This window comes from Hylobates moloch, unplaced genomic scaffold, assembly GCF_009828535.3.
Source record: "Hylobates moloch isolate HMO894 unplaced genomic scaffold, HMol_V3 SCAFFOLD_4, whole genome shotgun sequence".
In the NCBI taxonomy this organism is placed as follows: domain Eukaryota; kingdom Metazoa; phylum Chordata; class Mammalia; order Primates; family Hylobatidae; genus Hylobates; species Hylobates moloch.
Genome location: NW_026652279.1, coordinates 111,014,373 through 111,036,955, shown reverse-complemented (window position 1 = coordinate 111,036,955; position 22,583 = coordinate 111,014,373). Strand labels below are relative to the sequence as shown.

Below are 22,583 nucleotides of genomic sequence, written 5' to 3'. Positions count from 1 at the left end.
ATCAAACAAATGGTTAATCTCTTTGTGATTAAATAAGTGATTTTTGACTGAAACTTGGACATTCGTGTATTATGGTTTTTTTGTTTTTTTTTTCATGTATTATGTTATAAGACTCCGGGTCTTACTTAAATCTGTGTTTTAGCAGGCACCCTCCAGCACTACTGCTGGGGGTGGACAGGGTTGCCTCATTACCACCAGATGGGCTTGGACGTCCAGGTTCTTTGCTTGTTCTCAGTTGACAGCCTGTGGGGGGGTTTGCTTGTTACTGCTGGGTAGAGGAGGAGGTTCAGGCTCTCCACTAGGCCTCCACTGGTACCCCTCTCGTTAGGAGGTACAGGAGTGCCTTATTACTGCTCTCTGATGGACCTCCACTGACACCATGTGGAGGGGAGGCCTTGGTACTGCTAAATGGTGGTGAAAGTCCAGCACCCAAGTCCCCTCTGGCACCACTCCTGCAGTGAGGGGAGGCGCACCTTGTGACTGATGCGTGGGCTGCAAGTCTAGGCTCCTAAAGTGGTCTCCACTAGTGCAGATGGGAAGGGGGATATTAGATCATGCTCAAGGGGAATGAATGTCCCAACTTTCCCCTTGTTCCCCATTTAGGGAAAGAGGTTGGGGTGCCCCCTCTTACAGCCAGACAGGGATGGAAGTCTAGGCTTTCCACTTAGTTTTTGCAGGTGGGGGTGGGGTGGAATTTCACTTTTTTCTGTGGTGTTTGTCTGAAGTTATTTATTGCCTATAAGTTTTCTGTCTTGCTGCCCCTTTCATGTTCCTTTGGCTAGAGAAAGCAGTCTTTTTGTGGGGGGTGGGCAGAGAGGGGAGGCAGTTTCTTTGCACTTGGTGTTCCTGGGTTGCTGGCTTCACCAGTATCCAGAGTGGGATATAGAAAGCAAAAATAAGAAAATTCAGGATATCATTACCATGTTTTCTCCTGGGTCCTGAGGTCCCTAGCCAGTTTGTCATCTCTCCACCTTTCAGAATCCTTTTGGTTTTAGTTTAAATATAATGTACAGATATTCTGCTCACTTGTTCAGATCTTATTCTTTGCCCTTAGATATGATTATTATTTTTTTCTTCATGCAGATGTGTTCTTTGCTTGCTAAATTTATTTCTAAGTCCCTTAGAATTTACTGTTATTTTAAATGTAATAATTTTTTTTCTGCTTTGTAGTTCTACTTATTGATGCTTGACCTTATATGCAGCTATCTTTCAAATTCTCGTAATTCCAACAGTACTACTGATACTTAGCATTTCTAATAAAGTTAGAATAATCGGTGTTCTAGAATTCTAGGATACATTAATTCTATCTCAATAAAGCAAACACATTTTATGTAATAAACATAATGTACATGGCTTTTGGTTTTACTTAGAAGAATAAAGAAAAGTATGTCTACCCAGAAGCCCCTACTTTCATTTTATTGTCCAGGACTAAGTCACACTGACTCCTTTAGCTGACATTCCAGCTACTTGGGAAGCTGAGGTGAGAGCCTGGAAAATTGAGCTTTTATACTGTTTGGCAAAGTGATGAAATAAACAGCATTTTGTTAGGGAAGAAGTGGAGAATGGATATTGGAAGGCAATTAGCTGTCTCTAATACATTCATAAAATATATAACCGCAAAATGCTAATAAACCAGCAGAGGAGTAGATTTGGGAAACATAAGATGAAAAAGTCAACAAGGTGAGGATAAATGGAGTTGTATCATTAAAGGATATTTATGCATTATTTTTCAGAACTGAATTTACTTACATAGACAAGTATGGCAAGACAAATCTATATGTTAGCCTACTTCTCAGTTCATTGGGGCCTCCTTTTTTTCTTGACAATGCTGTAGAAAAATTAATAAAATCTTGTTCATTAAAGAATATTAAAATAATTGTCCTTTCACAGATATCTAAATGGATATCTGCAGCTTCCTTAAAGTTGTCATCCTCTAATCTAAAGTTAATGCGTTTAACATTTCTTATTTTATGATGGCTGTGATTGAATAATGTGTTTAAAACCTGGAAAATTGAAACATAGAATGAATTTAATTAATCCTGTTTACTGTTTATTGATTCTTTTGACTTTAGTACTGGGATTGCTGATCTTGGCCCTGGATTTTAGAGATAGCTTGCTCTTTTGCAGCTGTGGCATTCTTCTATATGATATGGAATAAAAGAAGGAAAAAAAGTAGTTTGAGCTCTTTGTTCAGATTTGGCAGGGGTGGGGAGGGGAAGGTCATAAAATCCCGGTTAAAGTTTTCTAGATCCACCATCTCTTGCAAAGTATGAACCAAATAGATTAAAACAATAAAGTTTGGGGTTTTTGTTGTTGTTGATTTGCCAATTGACAGTACAGAAGCTGGATTTGAAAACTGTGATTCAAGCACTGGAGATTTTACATTTTGAATTTCATTTCTTCTTCTACCTATTTTTTGAGACAGGGTTTCTTTTCTCTCTGTTGCCCAGGCTGCAGTGCAGTGGTGTGATCTTGACTCACTGCAGCCTTAACCTCCTGGGCTCAAGCAGTCCTCCCACCTCAGTCCTCTGAGCAGCTGGGACTACAGGTATATGCCACCACACTTGGCTAATTTTTGTATTTTTTTGAGAGACTGGGTTTTGCCATGTTGCTCAGGCTGGAATTTCTTATTTTTTAGTGGAATAGAACTTTATGATCCAAAGGAGGAAAATAAGCTTTTGAAGAACTTTTGAAATACTTGATATTTATTGAATAGTTCTTTGAAAATATTTTGATGACTAAGGGTGGTTCACGCCTGTAAGCCCAGCACTTTGGGAGGCCGAGGCGGGTGGATCACTTGAGGTCAGGAGTTCGAGACCAGCCTGGCTAACATGGTGAAACTGCGTCTCTACTAAAAATACAAAAATTAGCCAGGCATGGTGGCATGCACCTGTAATCACAGCTACTCAGGAAGATGAGTCAAGAGAATCACTTGAACCCAGGAGGGAGAGGTGGCAGTGAGCCGAGATTGCACCACTGCACCCAGCCTGGGCAACAAGTGAGACTCCGTCTCAAAAAACTAATATTTTGATGAATAAAATGTAAATTAATTGAAAACATAAGGTTCTCTTCAAATATACATGAGGTGAAAGAGTAAAAAGCACATGGCAAAATGATGCTTTTAAAATACGTTTGCTTGGCTGGGCATGGTGGCTCATGCCTGTAATCCCAGCACTTTAGGAGGTCTAGGTGGGTAGATCACTTGAGGTCAGGAGTTTGAGACCAGCCTGGCCAACATGGTGAAACCCCGGGCTCTACTAAAAATATAGTTAGCCGGGCATGGTTGCACATGCCTGTAATTCCAGCTACTCAGGAGGCAGAAGAATTGCTTGAACCCAGGAGGGGAAGGTTGCAGTGAGCTGAGATCATGCCACTCCACTTTAGCCTGGGTGACAGAGCGAGACTCTGTCTCAAAAAAATAAATAAACAAAATGTGTTTGCTTTATTGAGATAGAATTAATGTATCCTAGAATTCTAGAACACCCATTGAAGTGTATAAGTCAGTAGTTTTTAGTATGTTCATAGAGTTGTGTAACTATCATCACAATTATTTTAGAACCCTTTCATCTTCCTGCAAAGCAGCTCTGTAACCCTTAGCAGTCACTTCCCCCTTCCTCTCAACCCTCCTAACTCTAGGCAACTATGAACCTATTTTATGTCTCTGGATTTGCCTATTCTGGACATTTTATATGAATGGAATCATACAATATGTGACCTTTTGAGACTGGCTTCTTAGCGTAGTGTTTTCACCCATATTGTATTATATATCAGGACTTCATTCCTTTTTTTGCCAAATAATGTTCCATTTTATGAATGTACCACATTTATCCATTCAGCAGTTAATGGACATTTGGTTTTTTTTTTTCTACTTTTGCGGTATTATGGATAATGCTGCTCTGAACATTCATGTATAAGTTTTTGTATGGGTGTATGTTTTCATTTCTCTTGGATATAAACCTAGGAGTGGGATTGCTGGGTCATACGGTGACTGTGTTTACTTTCTGAGGAACTATTGACCTGCTTCTAAAGCAGCTGCACCATTTTACATTTTTACCAGCAATGTTTGAGAGTTCCAGTTTCTCTACATTTTTGCCAGTGCTTAGTATGTCTTTTTCATTATAGCTGTCCTAGTGGGTATTCTCACTTTCTGAATATTTAGCATAATGACTTGCAGGGGGTTTTTTTTAACTCAAATTTTAATTTCTGGATTGAAAACATGGGATAAGAATTCTGCCTGTAAGCACTGCTGAAAACTTCTTGGGAAAACGTGAGAGGCTATTACAGTTTTATTTTAGTCTTTCCCCTGATAGAATATCCCCATCCTCTTAAGCTCCCAAAGGTGTGTTTTATTGTTATTTTCTCTTCCCTTTCCCTGAAGGTTTTTGCTTCTTTTATTTGCTTCTGTTATTTTGCTTCTGTTATTTGCTTCTGCCAGGTGCCTGAGTCCAATTTAGATAATATTTTTAATATTGTTAACATATTATTCTATTGTTTATTTACATTACAGGACATGTTGGCTTCACTGTAGAAGGAAAATGTAATTTCTATCTGGTACAGTAGTGTTAAATAGTTAAGTTGGATATGTTAGTCATATTTGTGGGAATTAATTGGGGTTTTTGGATGGCCTGGAAATGCATGATTGTTTTCCTTATTTAAAATAGACAGACTGCAAGTAGGCAGATGATACAAATAGGAGTAAAGGAAGTGTTCTGAAATTGAATTGCAGCGTTGGTTACACAACTCTCCTCAATCCCCTAAAATCATTGGCTGGTACACTCAAACAATGAAATTTTGTGGTATGTAAATGATACCTCAATAAGGGTATTTTAAAAATTATAACATAAAGTGCCCACTATCTCAAAATTAACTATTCAACACTAATCAGGAATGGATTACTATCCAACCATTATCTTAATCAGGAGTGGATTGGGTTCAGATAAGAGCCAGTGAGATTTTAGATGCCAACATAAACTATGAGATCTAATTCAAATATCTATTTAGGCATCAAAGAGAAACACCAAATTACTATAGACTAACGTTTGCTTGGTTCTATGTAGAAGGTTTTGAGATTATCAGTTTTCTTTTTCTGCTTCTAACAAGAGCATGAGGATATGTAGGACCTCTTGACCTTCTCTTACACCTTACCTAATTCTCAGTGTGTTTTTCCTCCTCAGTAGGCACATTAATAATAATAATGTTAGCTAATATTTATACATTGCTCACTGTGTACCAGGCACTGTTCTGAGTACTTTATACATTAATTCATTTAATCCTTATAATAATCCTATGACATAGGTACATTATTTCTATTTTACATATGAGGAAATGAGGTCCCAGAGAGATTAAGTAATTTGTCCAGGCACCTTGTAAGTTGCAGGCAGTACGTGAAGTCAGGTAGGGGGCTCCAGAGCCAGTTTTCTTCGTGACTGGATACTCCGTTACATAGCGCCTACAGGTCCAGGGGAAGAAAGCACTGTCTCCTTGTCAGCATTGTGCAAACTGTGGCTTTCCACTCACTAGAGGATCATAAAATCAGTTTGGTGAGCTGTAATCCACAGTTTAAAAATCTTAAATTGAATAGCATAGACAATATCAGACTGCATCAGATGTGGTAAGAGCAGTTGTTTTGTGAAACTTTTGCCTTACTTGCACACATGTTAGCTTGTTACTGGGGTTTTTGTGTTAGCCATATTTTTTATTGTGGGTCAGGGGCAAGGTTTGAAAGCACATTCTGTAGAGGGGCAATAGTTCTTCTATTTGGAATCATAGGCCACTGGCTCTACTTTTTCTAAAGCCAGTAACAGAGTGACATGTTGTGTCCTCACTACAACCCAGTTTAGATGCACCTCCCCATCCATGAATAGTGAGACGGTTGGGGTAAAAGCAAGACTTTCCAGAAGTTGTGGTTCAGCATAAATGCTCTTTGCTTATTAGGAAAGTCAGTAGTAAAGTTGAACATCTCAGAGTAAGCCTGAGTGAGCTTCTTTCTGAGAGAAAGCATTATTTGCTTTATAAGACAAAAAACACAATGAAAACCAAAAAACTCCAGTTCTGTCTTTATGAGCTTCCCCACTCATCATCTAAAAGTCAGCACTTCCTCTCTGTTTTTCCTTATGATTAGAGACAAAAAGCATGGTAGAAAACTGGAAAGTGATTTATAATTTTTAAAAAATTAGTTGGAGATTTATTAACAAATATTTGTTGAGTGCCTACCGTGTACAAAGCATTATTTCAGGTGCTGAGGATGAAGCAGCGAACAAAACACACCAACATCCTGCCCTCACAAAGCTCACATTCTAGTGTCACTAAAATTGTTCTGTATGAGGTCCAAATCAGCACCCTTCCTGTGCCCTTAAAACTCTACTCAACATGGGGTTATAATGGAAACTCAGAAGTCTATAGGCTTCACCAATACCATAGTATAGAGTGTATAGATCATAAATATATCAGAGCCCACATTTTTAATTTTATTTTAATTTTATTTAATTTTTTTTTCAAGACAAAGTCTTACTCTGTCACCCAGACTGGAGTGCAGTGGCACGATCTTGGCTCACTGCAACCTCTGCCTCCCAGATTCAAGTGCTTCTCCTGCCTCAGCCTCCTGAGTAGCTGGGCTTACAGGTGTGTGCCACCATACCCTGCTAATTTTTGTATTTTTTTTTTTTTTTTTTTTAGTAGAGACGGGGTTTCACCATATTGGCCAGGCTGGTCTCAAACTCCTGACCTCATGATCCACCCACCTCAGCCTCCCAAAGTGCTGGGATTATAGGCGTGAGCCACCGCGCCTGGCCACATTTTTTATTTTCTATTTTTATTTTTAAAATTTTTAGAGACAGGATCTTACTCTGTTGCCCAGACTGGAGTGCAGTGGCATGATCTTGGCTAACTGCAGCCTCAACTTCCCAGGCTTCAGTGATTCTCCCACCTCAGCGTCCCAAGTAGCTAGGACCACAGGCACGCACCACCACACACAGCTAACCTTTTGTATTTTTAGTAGAGATGGTGTTTCACCATGTTGGCCAGGCTGGTCTCGAACGCCTGACATCAAGGGATCCACCCCCATCTCGGCCTCCCAAAGTGCTGGGATTAAAGGCGTGAGACACCGTGCCCAGCAAGCCTACATTTTTTTTAAATGCCTACTTAATGGTGAAACAAAGCTGCTTCTTTTTTAAAACAAATTTTCCACTTATAAATGCTATTGTAGAAAATTTGATTGTTACAGAAAATTATAAAGAAGAAAAAAGTAATCTGTAATCTTACTACCCAGAGAAAATTACTGTTAAAATTTTGTTATGTTTCCTTCTAGTGTTTTATCTATATAAAATTATGCATGTCTCTGTACACACACACAGTTGTATATATATAATATTTATGATTTTAAAATGAATTTGAAGTATTAGTCCTATTTCTTGATTTTTATTTAACATATTTTATTATGTGAATACATATGGCACTTAAAATATTTTTATATCTCTATAATATTCTAAGATGGTAGCATAACATAATTTATTCAACTATTTCCCTTTTGTAGATACTCTTGGCTTTCCTTTGTAAATAACATTGCAATAACATCATTTAACATCTAGCCATCTCTATTTTCTCAGGATAGCTTTTTGTTAGTAGAATTAGTATGTTAAAAAGCATGAATATTCTGGTAAATTTTTTCTAGAAAGGTTCCTGGGGATTTTGTTCTACTCAGCGCTATACGAGATTCTGTCTCACTACATTCTTCTAGTTCTTATTTAATTTTAAAAACTGTTGCTGCCTCTATTTCTTGAAAAGAATGATTCGTTTTTTATAACATTATGCTTCTTTTTACTAAGGCAAATCTTTCATCTGCAGTTTTGACTCTATCCCAATGGGGAAATTGTTAATCTTTTAGTAAGCATTAAGAATTGTATAGAAAATGCAGAATTTGTTTGGAAGAAAAGCATGGATAATTCATATGTGATGAATGTTGACTCCACAAAGAGTTTGTTAAGTATTTGGAGACGGTTGTTAAATTGCCTTTTAAGGAGGTATGTCCTGGCCATTGGAAGAGTCTCTGTTTTGTTGCAGTTTAGGATGAGTTATGAATACATATTTGGAACTAGAAGCTGAGATAGAGTTTAAATTTTCTGTTTAAAAAAGGGAAGAAAAACTTGAAAGGCACAGGGAAAATCCAGCAGGAAAGGAATAGGAACTCTGGAGAAATGCTATGTTGTGTATTGTGACGCTTCACTGTGACCTCACATATAAAAACTTACGAAAGCCAGGAAATACTTGGTGTATGTGTATTTCTTGTAGAAGCCAGTGAAAAGGGTGAGTATTGGTTGAAATGAGACCAAAATGTGTTGGGCCAGGTGTACAGGGAATAGCTTTTTACCTCTCTCCAGGCTTCTTCCTTTGACAACAAATATATGTGCCCTCCCTGTCCACCCCTCCACTTCAAAAACTTCCCTAGGTATTTCCCTTTTAACCACAATTTTCTTTTCTCCCATTTCCCTGCCTCCCTTTCTGTCCCTTTTCTACTTTCATTCCAGTCTTTGCATTTTTGCTAAAAGATTTTCCTATGCTGGGATATTGTTCCTTTTTCTATCTCACTATATCCAAATCCTAGTACTTTTTCAAAGTGCATAAATTCCCATTTCTTAGGTAGTTGCTAACAAGTCCTCAGGAAATATGTTGTTAGAAGAATTTATAAACTCTATAATTTTTGTACAATTAAAAAAGTCCCATTTCTTTCACTTACTCCTTTTCTTTCCTCACTTACGTAATCTCTATATCTTACCTTATGATAAAATAAGGTAAAATATACCTTGGTCCCTTGTATATTTCTTCTTCCTTTTGTATTTTCTTCAAAACTTTGTATTCAGGTGTAATTATTTTATATAGATAGCTAAGGTTTTTTTGTTTTTTTTTTTCACAAAAGTTGTACAAGCACCTTGAAGACAGATCTTTTATCACAGACCTCTTTTGAATTCCTTAGAGAACCTAGTACCACACTAGGCTTCTGAAAACACCAGTCAAGAATTGCTTAATGCAGGGGTCCCTTACCCCTGGGCTGCAGACCTGTACCTGTCCGTGGCCTGTTAGGAACCGGGCAGCACAGTAGGAGGTGAGTGGCTGGCTGGCGAGCATTACCATCTGAATTCCACCCCCTGTTAGATCAGTGGCAGAATTAGAGTCCCACAGACAGCACAAACCCTGCTGTGAACTGTGCATGTGAGGGATCTAGGTTGCAGGCTCCATATGAGACTTAATGCCTGATGACCTGAGATGCAACAGTTTCATCCCGAAACCATCCCCTGCATCCCAGCCCTCCACCTCCAGGTCCGTGGAAGAATTGCTTTCCACAAAACTATCCTCTGGTGCCAAAAAGGATGGGGACTGCTGGCTTAATGTAATTGAGTAATAGTGGAGAATTAGTGAGATTTAGCCCTCAAACACACTGGGGATCCAGTGCATATCCAAAGGCCATAATGTGCAGTTAATTTGAAAATTAGTTGCATGTGTAAATTTTCAGAATTATTGATAACATTGTATTGAAAACAATGACAGATTTTGCATGTTTATCAACTGTGAGAAACCAAAATATTTAAAATGTTGTTAGGTTGGTGCAAAAGTAATTGTGATTTGTGCAATTTTTTTTAAGTGGCAAAGGTAAATTTTATTTATCTGTATTATTAGAATAATACAAATAATCACTTTATGGTATTTTTCCAGGGAGAATTAACATTGTGTTTTTAAATTCCGATTTGTTTATGTTATCAGTGACTAATTTTAAAATAGATTATAAGATAGCAAAACAAAAACAAAAAACAACACCCTCACCTACCTATATGCCTATATAGAGAGAAGTGGTTAAACAAACTGTAGTACAGCAGTATTAAGGAACACCAATTTGTGCTGAACCCCTATCAACTCCAGTGGGGATGGCACCAGGTTCTAGAGGCCAAAGAGACCCGGAGCCAGCAAAGGAGACAGAGGGTTTTTGGGGGAGTTTACGTACAGGGGAGAGAGTCCAGTGGTGGCGGGCTAGGCAAGAGAACCAACTGCTTGCAACAGTCATGCAGTTTACATAGCATTTTCACTTAATGCCTTCTCCCTAACAACCTCCACCTGGTAACCTTCATTTAACCCAAAACAAAGGACCTCGATTCCCTCTACGCCCTGTGTTCCATGAGCCAGGCTGGGGGCTCGAATGTTCCTCGTAGATAAGGAATGGGTCTCCAGCCTATCCCAGATTCCTTAGCTCGAAACTGTGAACCGCATTCAGGGTCATGCTTGGGATATACTTAAGTCAAGTTTTCGGTGCCAAGTGCATCTACTGTGCAACCATGCAACACTTTTAAAAGAATGAAATAGAGCTACCAAATGTAGAGAAATCCAAGATCTACTATAAAGAAAATAAATTATAATGCAGTATGCATACTATTATCTCATTTAAAAAATTATCTTGGTGTGTATTCAAACAAATACATACATCTATGTATGCCTGGAAAAAGGGTCTGGAAGGATAGCACTTTGAATAATGCTTAACCTTGGGGAGGGGAATTAGAGAAGAGGGAGGCGGGGGATTTTCTTTCTTTTTTTTTTTTTTCTCAAGAGAGTCTCTCTCTGTTGCCTAGGCTGGAGTGCAGTGGCGTAATCTCAGCTCACTGCAACCTCCGCCTCCAAGGCTCAAGAGATTCTCCCACCTCAGCCTCCTAAGTAGCTGGGATTACAGGCACACACCACCACGCCCAGCTGATTTTTTGTATTTTTGGTAGAGACGAGGTCTCACTATGTTGCCCAGGCTGGTCTCAAACTCCTGGACTCAAGCATTCCACCAGCCTCAGCCTCCCAAAGTGCTGGGATTACAGATACAACTCACCGCACCGGGCTGGGATTTTAAAACAATAGGGAAGCATAGAAAATAAAAAATACTTTTTTAATGGACATTTAATTTAAAATTAAAAGGTAAAAAGACATTTTTAGAACCAGTACAGCTAGAACAGTACACTGGTTTTATTTTATTTGTAAAACAAGATGCCATTCTGTGGTTATAGTTATTAAGACTAATTTTTCTGTGATTAATATTTATTAAAGGATTATAATCATTTATCATATACTAGATCATGTTTTATAAGTCTTCAGATTTGTGGTAAAATATGTTTTATAAATGGAATCCACTATAATTACTGGACGAATTCCATAGAGATTTTTCCATTCAGTAAATTACCTGAATATGTTATATTGCAAATGCTATGTGTTTGTTTGCCATAAATGGCTTTGACTCTGAAAATTGTCATGTGAAGTACTTTCATTATTAAAAAGCTTTACAACCCTGTAGAGATACTTTGAGACTAGTTTCTCTTGGCATTTTAAACCAAGTTATTTATAACTCAAGGTTTTCTGTCCCTTCACTCATCCTGCCTCTTTCTTTGTCCTTTCTTTCTGTGTTCTCTTTAGATCCTGTTTTTCTTCTTGGCTTCAGAGCACCAGCTTACAAGTTGTACTTTTAAAGATTTATAATAGTAATAATATGATTCTCCAACATAAAATTTTTGTATAGTTCTGGTTTCAATAATTTGTAAAAAAGTGAAAATTTGTAAAAACTTGGAAAATTGGAGTATGACACACCTCATAAAAAGAGAATGTACATCAGTTCTCAACAGGGTGGGAGTTGTTCTTTTACTAAAAGGTATCTTGTGTTCTTCACTGACTCGAGCAAGAACTTTTCATAAAAGTACCAGTTGTGGAGAAAACAGAACATGGATCCAGCAAAGAAGGGCAGGGAAATACGATAATTATTAGTATCACCATCTGCCTGTGGTTATGGCACTAAGCCCATTTTGTTGTTATGATGCTAGCTATATATTGAATCTTGGGGTTCCAAGATCTGTTTCTTAACCTCATTCTTTGTTATTCCTTAAATTTGGCAGTTGGTGGAAAATCATAGCATGTACTAAGCATTGTTATATTGTTTAGATATAAGTGGAATCGTGTGGATATAAGCAGAACTTTAAGTGTTAAACTTAGGATTTTCTTCTTACTGTATTTATGTGGATTTTTTTTTAATAGAGAGAGGGTCTCCCTATGTTGCCCAGGCTGGTCTTGAACTCCTGGACTCAAGGGATCCTCCTACTTCCTGCCAAACTGCTTAGGATTACAGGCATGAGCCACTGCGCCCAGCCACATGTGGGTTTTCTGATAAGACCAGTTTTCACTCTGCTCAAACACATATTCTCTTACTCTACCTTTGTTCTCTTCAGATGATGGTGAGTCCTGCTTTTCTGAGAAAATTGAAGTAAACATGTGCTTCCTAACTTCATTCCTCTTTCCCTGGGCAGTCTCTACTAATGCTTTCTCCTCCTTCTCATTTTAGAAAAATATATATTATTCCACTTATGTTCTTGATCCCTCCCATTTTGGGCTCAAAGATCATGCCCTATTAATTATCCCCTTCTCATCTTCTACCTTCCTCCTGTCTGTCCCACTCAATCTACCAAGAGTTGAAAGTTTTTTTTTTTTTTAAAGCAAACAAAAACTTATTAAGCCCTTCAAGCTGTCCTTCTAGTCTTTATATCCAACACTTGGAAACAGTAATATACGCTCATTTCTCTATTGCCTCATCCCTAACCTCTTATAATCCTAATCCTATTGTTGTGTCAGGTACTACTAAGTCTCCAATCTCCCATACAGTGTTCTAGGCATGGCATGGCAGAGTTGGGCTATATATGCTGCCTGAATCAGAGCCAGTGTTACCAGTTTCCCAGAAGGGCTGGCCTGGAGTCCTCTGCCTGCCTCATGCTTTGCTGTACTGCTGTATGCTCTGATGGTCCCTGCCTGTCTTTGGTCTCGCTGACTACCAGCCTATTTCTTTAGGAATTTAGGGAATATGAATTCTTAAAAGTCCCTTTCTCTGTGCCAAGTGTTTCTCTAAAGGCCCCTTTCCCGCTAATACCTTTGCTTTGTAAGAATTGAAAGTGGGACTTAGAAATTAGACTACAGGGTTAGGTAGTAAGTACTTTAAATGCTTCTTTTTCTTGAAGGTCTCTTTTTTTTTGGTCACATGATAGCATACTTTTCAGTTTCTCCTCTCCCTCTCTAACCACTGTTTCTTTAGTTGCCTTTTTTTGGGGGCTGGGGACAGGGTCTCACTCTGTTGCCCAGGCTGGAGTGCGGTGGTGCAATCTCGGCTCACTGCAACCTCTGCCTCCAGGGCTCAAACGATCCTGCCGCCTCAACCTCTCGAGTAGCTGGGACCACAGGAGTGTACCACCACACCCAACTAATTTTTGTATATATTTTTTTGGTAGAGATGGGGGTCTTGCCATGTTGTCCAGCCTGGTCTTGAACTTCTGGGCTTAAGTGATCTGCCTCCCAGAGTGCTGAGATTATAGGGGTGAGCCACTACGCCCAGCCAGTTGCCCTTTTTCTACCAACACCTGTAGATGTTTCTTGAAGTTTTGTCCTTGGCTCTCTTCTTGGTCTCTCTCATACTGCAGTGGCAGGATGGATGACCCCCAGATATATTGCTCCGGTCTGTTTTCTCTCCAAGTTCTAGTTCTGTATGTTCAGCTGCCTGTGGGCATTTATATCCAGAAGCCTTGCTGGCATCTCCGTCTTGTTATATATCAAGTAACTGGCTATTTCATAAAATTTATTTTTCTTCCTGTGGTTCCTATATGTTTTAAAGGTATAACCTGCTTACTGTCACACAGGCATGGGAATGCATTGGGATCTTGACTCGTCTCTCAATTACTATCCATAGTTTTTCAGTTGCCAAACTTATTCTCTATTATACTCTTGTAGTCCTTTTATTCCCACTGTCTGGTTACCCTCACTGTCATCGTAGACTACTGAGTTACCTTTAATTTCATCATCTACTGTTTCTTTGCCCTTTGATTCTCCTGCCAAATTCACATTCATTACAGAAAGTTCTGATCCTATCATGGCCCGTTTTGTGCGCAAATTATTTAGCTCTTTTGTCTAGCACTCTGTCTCTCCATAATCTGACCGCAACCTGGATTTCTAGTTTTTTATACTATTATCATTCACATAGCATTTGCTTCTGGCATACTAAATTTTTGTTTCTTACTTCTATTTTTTTTTTTTTTTGAGACGGGGTCTTGCTATGTTGCTCAGGCTGGTCTTGAACTCCTGGGCTCAAGCAATCCACCTGCCTCAGCCTCCCATAAGGGCTGGAAATACAGACATGAGCCACTGGGCCTTGGCCTTAATATACTTTTTCTTACAAATGTTATATATTTAAATAAAAACAAATATGTTAATTAAATATAAATAACTCTAAAACCAATAAAGTAAAATTAATATTAATTTAATTCAAAATATAGCACTAAATTGTGGAGGTGGCACTTAATCATATAATTATGTATTTGTGTATTGAGTATTTTACATGTTAGAGTCTTGATTTTTTTGGGGGGGGATCATGACAAACCGGGTTTTGTGCTATTGTTTTTATTGTTGACAATGAACTCTTTTTTAACCACTAATGTTTTAATTTAATGGACTAATCAATTCAATAATGTGCCTTAAACATTCATTAGCTAGTTATAGCACTTATTGCTAGTGAATTGTTATAGTACGAGTATGCCAAGATGGAGTCAAAGCCTTATAACACTCAATAATGTAAATATGACTGCTGAGATGGAGGAGGTAACTTGGAATTCTGCATAGTTAAGCTACCAAAGCTACCAAATTTAAGTGATAAATAATTTTCCTACCTTTTTTTGTATTCAAATAACTGTAGAATCATTGCATATTTAGCATGCCATGATGCCATTTGACTGTAACTTGATCTATGTACATCATTTACATTTTTTTCTTCCCCTGTGGTTTTCTTAATAGTTGAGACAGCCGGGCTCGGTGGCTCACGCTTGTAATCCCAGCACTTTGGGAGGCCGAGGCGGGCGGATCACGAGGTCAGATCGAGACCACAGTGAAACCCCGTCTCTACTAAAAATACAAAAAATTAGCTGGGCGTGGTGGTGGGCGCCTGTAGTCCCAGCTACTCGGAGAGGCTGAGGCAGGAGAATGGCGTGAACCCGGGAGGTGGAGCTTGCAGTGAGCCGAGATTGCGCCACTGCACTCCAGCCTGGGCGACAGAGCGAGACTCCGTCTCAAAAAAAAAAAAAAAAAAAGTTGAGACAGCTCCATTGAACTACACCATTTATAGGTTGTTAAAGTCTCTACTTAAAGAAATTGAAATCTTGTTTTGTGAAATTTCTTTCAGTGGTGAACTAACAGTGTGAAATAGTTTTGTTTTTATAACAGGTAAAATAATTAAATTTTAACATTAGGACTCACTACTGACAGTTACATGCTGACCAATTCATTAGTTAATGGCAAAGAATTCTTTAAACTTCATTCAGTGATTTTATTGTTAGTAATTTTGGTACTGTTATTTTGAATCTATGTTAGATATATTGAAAGAGTAGGCAAATATATCATTATATTACTGTGTTATTAGAACAAAGATTTGTGGTATAAGTGAAGGTGAATATAAGAGCAAAGAAGTAGAGTTAAAATTCTGTAATGATAGATTAGAATTAAAAGTATCAATACGAACTATTTTTTTGGAGTGACTTTTTTTCAATTAAGGTGTCTTTTTAATTTTCAAAATTTTAATTTTTAGGGTACATAATAGGTGTATATATTTATAGGATACATGAGATATTTTGATACCATAGGCATGCAATTTGTAATAATCACCTCAGGGCAAATAGGGTATCCAATCATCTCAACTATTCATCAGTCTTTTGTGTTAAGAACATTCCAGGCCGTGTGCAGTGACCCACACCTGTAATCCCAGTGCTTTGGGAGGCCGAGGTGGGCAGATCACGAGGTCAGGAGATCGAGACCATCCTGGCTAACACGGTGAAACCCTGTCTCTACTAAAAATACAAAAAAAAAAAAAAAATTAACTGGGCATGGTGGCAGGTGCCTGTAGTCCCAGCTACTCGGGAGGCTGAGGCAGGAGAATGGCGTGAACCTGGAAGGCGGAGCTTGCAGTGAGCCAAGATCGCACCACTGCACTCCAGCCTGGGCGACAGAGCAAGACTCCATCTCAAAAACAAACAAACAAACAAACAACAAAAAAGAACATTCCAATTGTGTTCCCTCAGTTATTCTAAAATGTATAACAAATTATTGCTAACTGTAGTCACCCTGTAGTGCTATCAAATACTAGATCTTATTCATTGTATCAAACTATATTTTTATACTCATCCACATTAGTGGATTAACCATCCCCTTTTCCCTGCTTCCTGCCATCATCATTCTCCTCTCTATCTCTGTGAGTTCAATTGTTTAAATTTTTAGCTCCCACAAATGAGTGAGAACATGTGAAGTTTGTCTTTCTGTGCCTGGCTTACTTCACCTAACATAATGTCCTCCAGTTCTATCCATGTTGTTTCAAATGACAGGATCTCATTCTTTTTTATAGCTGAATAGTATTCCATTAAGTATATGTCCCTCCCTCCCTCCCTTTCTTCCTTCCTTCCTTTCTCTCTCTCTCTCTCTCTCTCTCTCTTTCTTTCTTTCTTTCTTTCAAGAGGGGCTTGCTCTGTCACTCAGGCTGGAGTGCAGTGGTGCAATCATGTGCTACCAATTCTGGCTAATTTTGATCTTTTGTAGAGATGAGGTCTTGTTATGTTATTCAGGCTGGTCTTGAACTTCTCTGCTCAAGCAATCCTCCTGCCTCAGCCACCCAAAGTGCTGGGATTACAGGTGTGAGCCACTGTGCCTGGCCCAGATGACCAGATGATTCTTGTTGTACCTTAATGTCCTTTTCTTTCAGACTGAAGAACTCCCTTTAGCATTTCTTGTAGGACAGGTCTGGGTTGATGAAATCCCTCAGCTTTTGTTTGTCTGGGAATGTCTTTATTTCTCCTTCATGTTTGAAGAATATTTTCACTGGATATAATATTTCAAGATAAAAGGTTTTTTTCTTTCAGACCTTCAAATATGTCTTACTGCTCTTACTGCTCTTTCCTGGCCTGTGATGTTTCCACTGAGAAATCTGTTGCCAGATGTGTTGGAGCTCCTTTATATGTTATTCTTTTCTTTTCTCTTGCTGCTTTTAGGATTCTTTCTTTATCCTTGACTTTTCGTTGTTTGAGTATTAGATGTCCCGAGGTAGTTTTTTGGGGGTAAAATCTGCTTAGTGTTCCATAACCTTCTCATACTTGAACATTGATACCTTTCTCTAGGTTTGGGAAGTTCTCTGCTATCTCTTTGAATAAACTCTCTACGCCAGTCTCTCTCTCTACCTCCTCTTTAGGGCCAATGACTCTTAGATTTGCCATTTTGAAGCTATTTTCTAGATCCTGTAGGCATGCTACGTTATTTTTATTCTTTTTTCTTTTGACTGCTCTGTGTGTTTCAGATAGTCTGTCTTCAAGCTCACTAATTCTTTCTGCTGCTTGATCAATTCTACTTTTGAGAAACTCTGATGCATTTTTCATTTTGTCAGTTAAGCTTTTCAGCTCCAGAATTTCTGCTTGATTCTTAATTATTTCAGTCTCTTTGTTATATTATCTGATAAGATTCTGAATTCCTTCTATGTGTTATTTTGGATTTCTTTGAGCTTCCTCAAAACAGCTATTTTGAATTCTCTTAAAGGTCATATATCTCTGTCATTCCAGAATTGGTCACTGGTTCCTTATTTAGTTGGTTTGGTGAGGTCATGATTTCCTGGATGGTCTTGATGCTTCTGGATGTTTGTCACTGTCTGGGCATTGAAGAGTTAGGTATTTATTCTAATATTCTAATCTTCACACTCTGAGCTTATTTGTACTTGTCTTTTTTTTTTTTTTCCAGACCTCTCAAGGATGAATGTATCTGTCCTTCTTGAGAAGGCTTTCCAAATATTCAAAGGGAATTGAGTATTGTGATCTAAGTCTTTGGTCACTGCAGCCATATTTGCATTAGGCGATATTCAAAGCCCAGTAATGTTGTGACTTGCAGACTTGAGGAGATACCACCTTGGTGGTCTTGGGTAAGATCCAGGAGAATTCCCTGGATTACCAGACAGTCTCATGTTCTCTTCCCTTACTGAATCTTTCTCTGTCTCTCCTTGATGAGCTGCCTACAGTTTGGGGAGGGATGGTGCAAGCCCTCTTGTGACCACCACTGCTAGGACTATACTAGGTCAATGCTGGGTCACACCTGAAGCCAGCACAGTACTGGGTTACGCCCAAGGCCTGTAACAACTATTTCTTGGCTACTGCTGACTTGTTTATTCAAGATCCAAAGACTATATATAGTATATATAGTATACATTAGGTTCTTTTAAGTTTTCCCATAGTTCAGGGATTCTCTGTTCATTTTTATTTTTTAAACTTTTTTTCTCTCAATGCTTTATTTTGATAAGTTCTGTCACTGTGTCTCCAAGTTTACTAATCATTTCTTCTGCAGTATGCAGTCTGATATTCATCTCATTTGGTGTAATTTTCATTCCAGAGTTTATGGGTTTTTTTTTTTGTTGTTGTTGTTGTTTAAAGATCTTAATTGGCCTTATTTGTGATTCTAGAGTTGGGCAACACTTCATTCCATGAAACAGAATAAATGTTTTCTCAGAAATTGTAGTTTTAATTCTTAGAAATTTGATCTAGATCTTTTTTATATCTGCCATGTCTCTCCTTAACATTCTTATCTTTCTAATACCTTCTTGAACCTATGGAAGATATTTTTAATAGTTTTAATGTCTTCGTATACTAATTCTATTATTTGTGTCATTTCTGAGTCTGTTTCTAATGATCGATTTTCTCCTTCTTATGCATTAAGTTTTTCTGCTTCTTTGCATGCCTGGTGATTTTTGACTGGATGCCAGATATTGTGAATTTTACGTTATTGTGTGCTAGATTTTAAAAAATTTATATAAATATTTTAAAATTTTACTCTGGGTTGCAGTTATTTGGAAATAATTTGATCCTTTCAGGGCTTACTTTTAATCTCTATTAGGAGGGACCAGAACAACCTTTAATCTAAAACTAATTTGGTTCCAGTACTGAGGCAATATCCTTCTGAATACTCAACCCAGTTTCCTGTATATTATGAGATTTCTGTACTCTTGCTGTTGGAAAATGGAATGGTATTTAATAGGAATTAAATATACAAACAATCATAAATAATCTTAGTAATTATATGTTTTAAAGTCCTTGACTTGACTTTGTGCCTTTGAATCCACTGTAGATTGATATAGAGTCTCCCAGTTTTAAATTAACCTTGCAGTTATCCTAAGAACCACTTTTGTAAATTCTGAATTTCTTTAGTTATACTACAACTCTCGGAGTATAACCTAAGATACTAGACACTTCATACCCTGAGTGATTTAGAATTATTTCCACTTAACATCTCTTTAAAAAGAAGAAATAAAACTCTAAAAATTATAAAACTACTAATTGAAAGAAAAATTGGCAGACTGATCTCTAGTTGTCTTTGATACCTATTTAATAAGTGCTAAGAAATAACCAAATAACTGTATAATATAGTTAAATTTTAATTCTACTTTAAATAAACCAGATCAAGACAACTATATTTTAAGGCCAACTTTTACTGACTTATTTTTCTTAAGGGATATAAATAACTATTTATAGATATTTACCTTTCACCTTACTTAAGCTCATATTCTTAGAGAGATTTTAATTCTGCAGAGAATAAGAATGTGTTACTTAATAATAGGTCTAATAACTACTTCTGTTCCTTCTGTACTTGGAAGATCCGTCAGTAGAAGGGCCCAAGACTTTTGATTGGGGACATAGTGGGAGATGGAGAACCTAAAAGTGTTTTGGGCTAAGGAACTGGAACAGAACTCCAAAGCGAGATCTGACTAGCATTCATACAGAGCCAGCACTTATTCCAAGCTGCATATATTGCTTCCTAATTCCAAAGAATCCTACAAATGCCATCTAAACCTGCCAACCATGAGCCCACTCAGCTTTCCACCTAATTCCTCATCCCCAAACCTTACAGAGAGTTTCATAATTTTAAGATACTTTACTCTATAATTATATGTGTATAATAACGTTAATAATTTTTTGTAGCCTTTAGCTTTTGTAATTCTTATAAGAGGTGTTATGCATTCTGACCGGTAATGTTTAGGGGGAAAAAAAACCCTTCTTTCCAACAGCAATAATTACATTTGGTTTGCACATACATGATTAAGCTGCTCTTTTGTTTTTGGTGTCAATATTTTTCTATGTTCTTTATAATTTTCCCTTTTATAACTGCAAATTTTGGTCCAAGTTTCAAAATATACCATATTAAGAAATACATTAAGTTTTCATAAAATTACACGGTTTAAATTATAAGTACTCTAAAACCTTCCTTGCTTTTTAAATGTTAAGATTAAGTTTCTAATACAAGTACTTGTGTGTTTACTTGCTCCACTTTCTTATGATTGGGAATACCATCTTCCCTGAGGAGCTAGCATATTAGCAGGTGAATCTGTTGTTATTACTATCAACATGGCTTTTTAAAAAAATAACCTTTATTTACATTTTTAAACAAGGTGGTCCAGCCAGTTTAATCAGTTGACAAAACCCCGTGCATGAACAAGTATAAGACTTAAGACAGAAAAAAGTGATGAGAAAAAATTTTGTTTATTCTAGACTTTTTTCTTTTTTGGCCCAAGAATTTATTTTGCCTCAGCTTTACACACATTCTTGTGATGTTACAGGACTGAGGAGGGAGGAAGTAAAAGAGGGAGCTGTGACTGTGGTACGTATCTGAAAGCAAGTGTTAGAGAGGGAGTGGAGAACGCATAAGCAAGCTGGTTTGACCAGAAACAGAACTGCCTGTGACAGATTAAGAGACAAGCAAGGCTTGGAATCTGAGAGCAAGCAAAGAGAGTGGAAATTTACAGCTGCCCTATGTGAGTGTTCAAGTGATCATTTTCTGGTAACGTTTTCCGGTGGTAACTGTTACTCTTCAAAAAGAGGGACAGAAAGTCAAGACCTAACTGTGGAAACTCTTTTCTCTGCCACGCTTGGTAATAGGAGGCAACCTCTATTAAATGGACGATAAAGGCTACTTCATCTAAAGTGCTTTGAGCTCAAGAAAGAGCTGTCTTCAGCACCTCACCATGTGTCTACGTTTTGTTGCTTAGAAAAGCCTAGGCATTTCTGTAACATTTGGTGAGTATCAGCAAGGTTATCTATACTGGTTTATAGAAATGAAAGGAATATGGTAAACTTTAGTTTTAATTGAGGTTCTGCAGTTATTACTTATATATTCATTATAAACCATGCTGTTACCTTGTTTCTTTGTGCATAATGAATTGCTGTTACTAGGAGAGGTTTAAAAAAACTACAAAACAATACTTCTCTGTTGCCTAAGGCACTTGAACCATTACCAACTATTCTGTGTTCATGGAATATCTTATTTTGGAAATGGGTTTTTATTTACAAAGAGTTTCCAAAAATAAAATAGTGGCAGTAGAGTATACCGTTTTTCATGTTTCTCTTTCAACTGCATGAAAATTAGAAAGTTACCTCTTTCTGTCTATTGTTAGTACATTTTAAATTATCACTGTGTTTTGTATTCTACATTACAGCATTCTCTCATAATTTAAATAAAAATGTTGATACTATTATTTTAAAGGATATATAATTTAAATGTTGACTGCTTCTGTTAGACCCAATAAGTGATACCTGATTTTTCCTATTTTATGTAAAATGAATGAATGTATTTGGGTTTCTAAGTAAGGAACAAAGCAGTTATTTTGTTCTTACGGTTTATACCAAATTTTCCTCTCATACAATCTTATTCTGTTGAAGAGCTAATATAACCTGGTGTGTTTGTGTGTTTGTGTTTGTATAAGCAATAGAGCAAGGAAAAATAAACTCTTAAAAATATCTATTCACATTCCAATAAAACTTTCTTTGTATAATCTTAAAATAGGAGAGTGTATGCTAATTATATATATCTTTTTAAAGGCATGGATGGAGGCATATAATCATTCTTCTGTAGGAGGAAGAAAGTGTTATGTTGTTAACTGTGAAATTGAGTCACTGCATGAAGATGCACCACTTTAAGTAGAGTTTCTAATCTACCCTCTGCTAGCCTCAAGAAATATATATGTCTTTAGTTATTGATTCAAGTGAATCCTTTAAGGCAAAACAACTGAAATGAAAACTTCTGCAGAGTATTAGTGAACACATTAGAAGGGCTTGTACCCTAGATAGACCATAAAATGGCTGTACTTTCTCTAACATTTCCTCTACGTGTACAGAAGCCTGTAGAACAGGTTTTGTTTTGTAGGATTTTGTGGGTTTTTTTTTTTTTTTTAGACTGTTGACCTATGTATAAGAAGCAGCTCAGCTGGTCTATGGAAACCTTTTCTGGGCTAATTGGTATCTTGCACTTAAAAGTAAACATCATAGAGATAATATCACAAACTTACTTTTACTTCTTTATAGATTTTCCCATGCTCAGTCCTTCTTAAACTGGTGGAAAATTATTTGCATACAGCTTCACACTCTTCAGAATAATTTTTTATTTTAAACTAGTCATTCACTGTGTTACCTTAGTGATGGTACCATTTCCCATGCCCATAGGAATGTAAATATAGAAATAAAGAATAATGCATTCCC

The 22,583-nt window shown here is 37.4% G+C and overlaps 1 protein-coding gene across 16 annotated transcripts in view; it reads left to right on the top strand.

Moving 5' to 3' along the window:
• The window catches only part of CAB39L (calcium binding protein 39 like), a 135,132-nt gene that overhangs the window by 26,676 nt on the left and 85,873 nt on the right, over positions 1-22,583 (top strand). For 7 of the 16 annotated variants that reach the window (XM_058437883.1, XM_058437884.1, XM_058437888.1 and 4 more), the window contains one exon: positions 20,669-21,125. The exons of 3 other annotated variants lie outside the window; for them this stretch is intronic. The gene's annotated coding sequence lies outside the window, so the exon portion shown is untranslated. Of the gene's footprint in view, positions 1-8,959; positions 9,098-11,361; positions 11,641-20,668; positions 21,126-22,583 lie in introns of those variants that run through there. 6 more of the 16 variants (XM_032150892.2, XM_058437889.1, XM_058437895.1 and 3 more) reach the window with 5 other exon arrangements.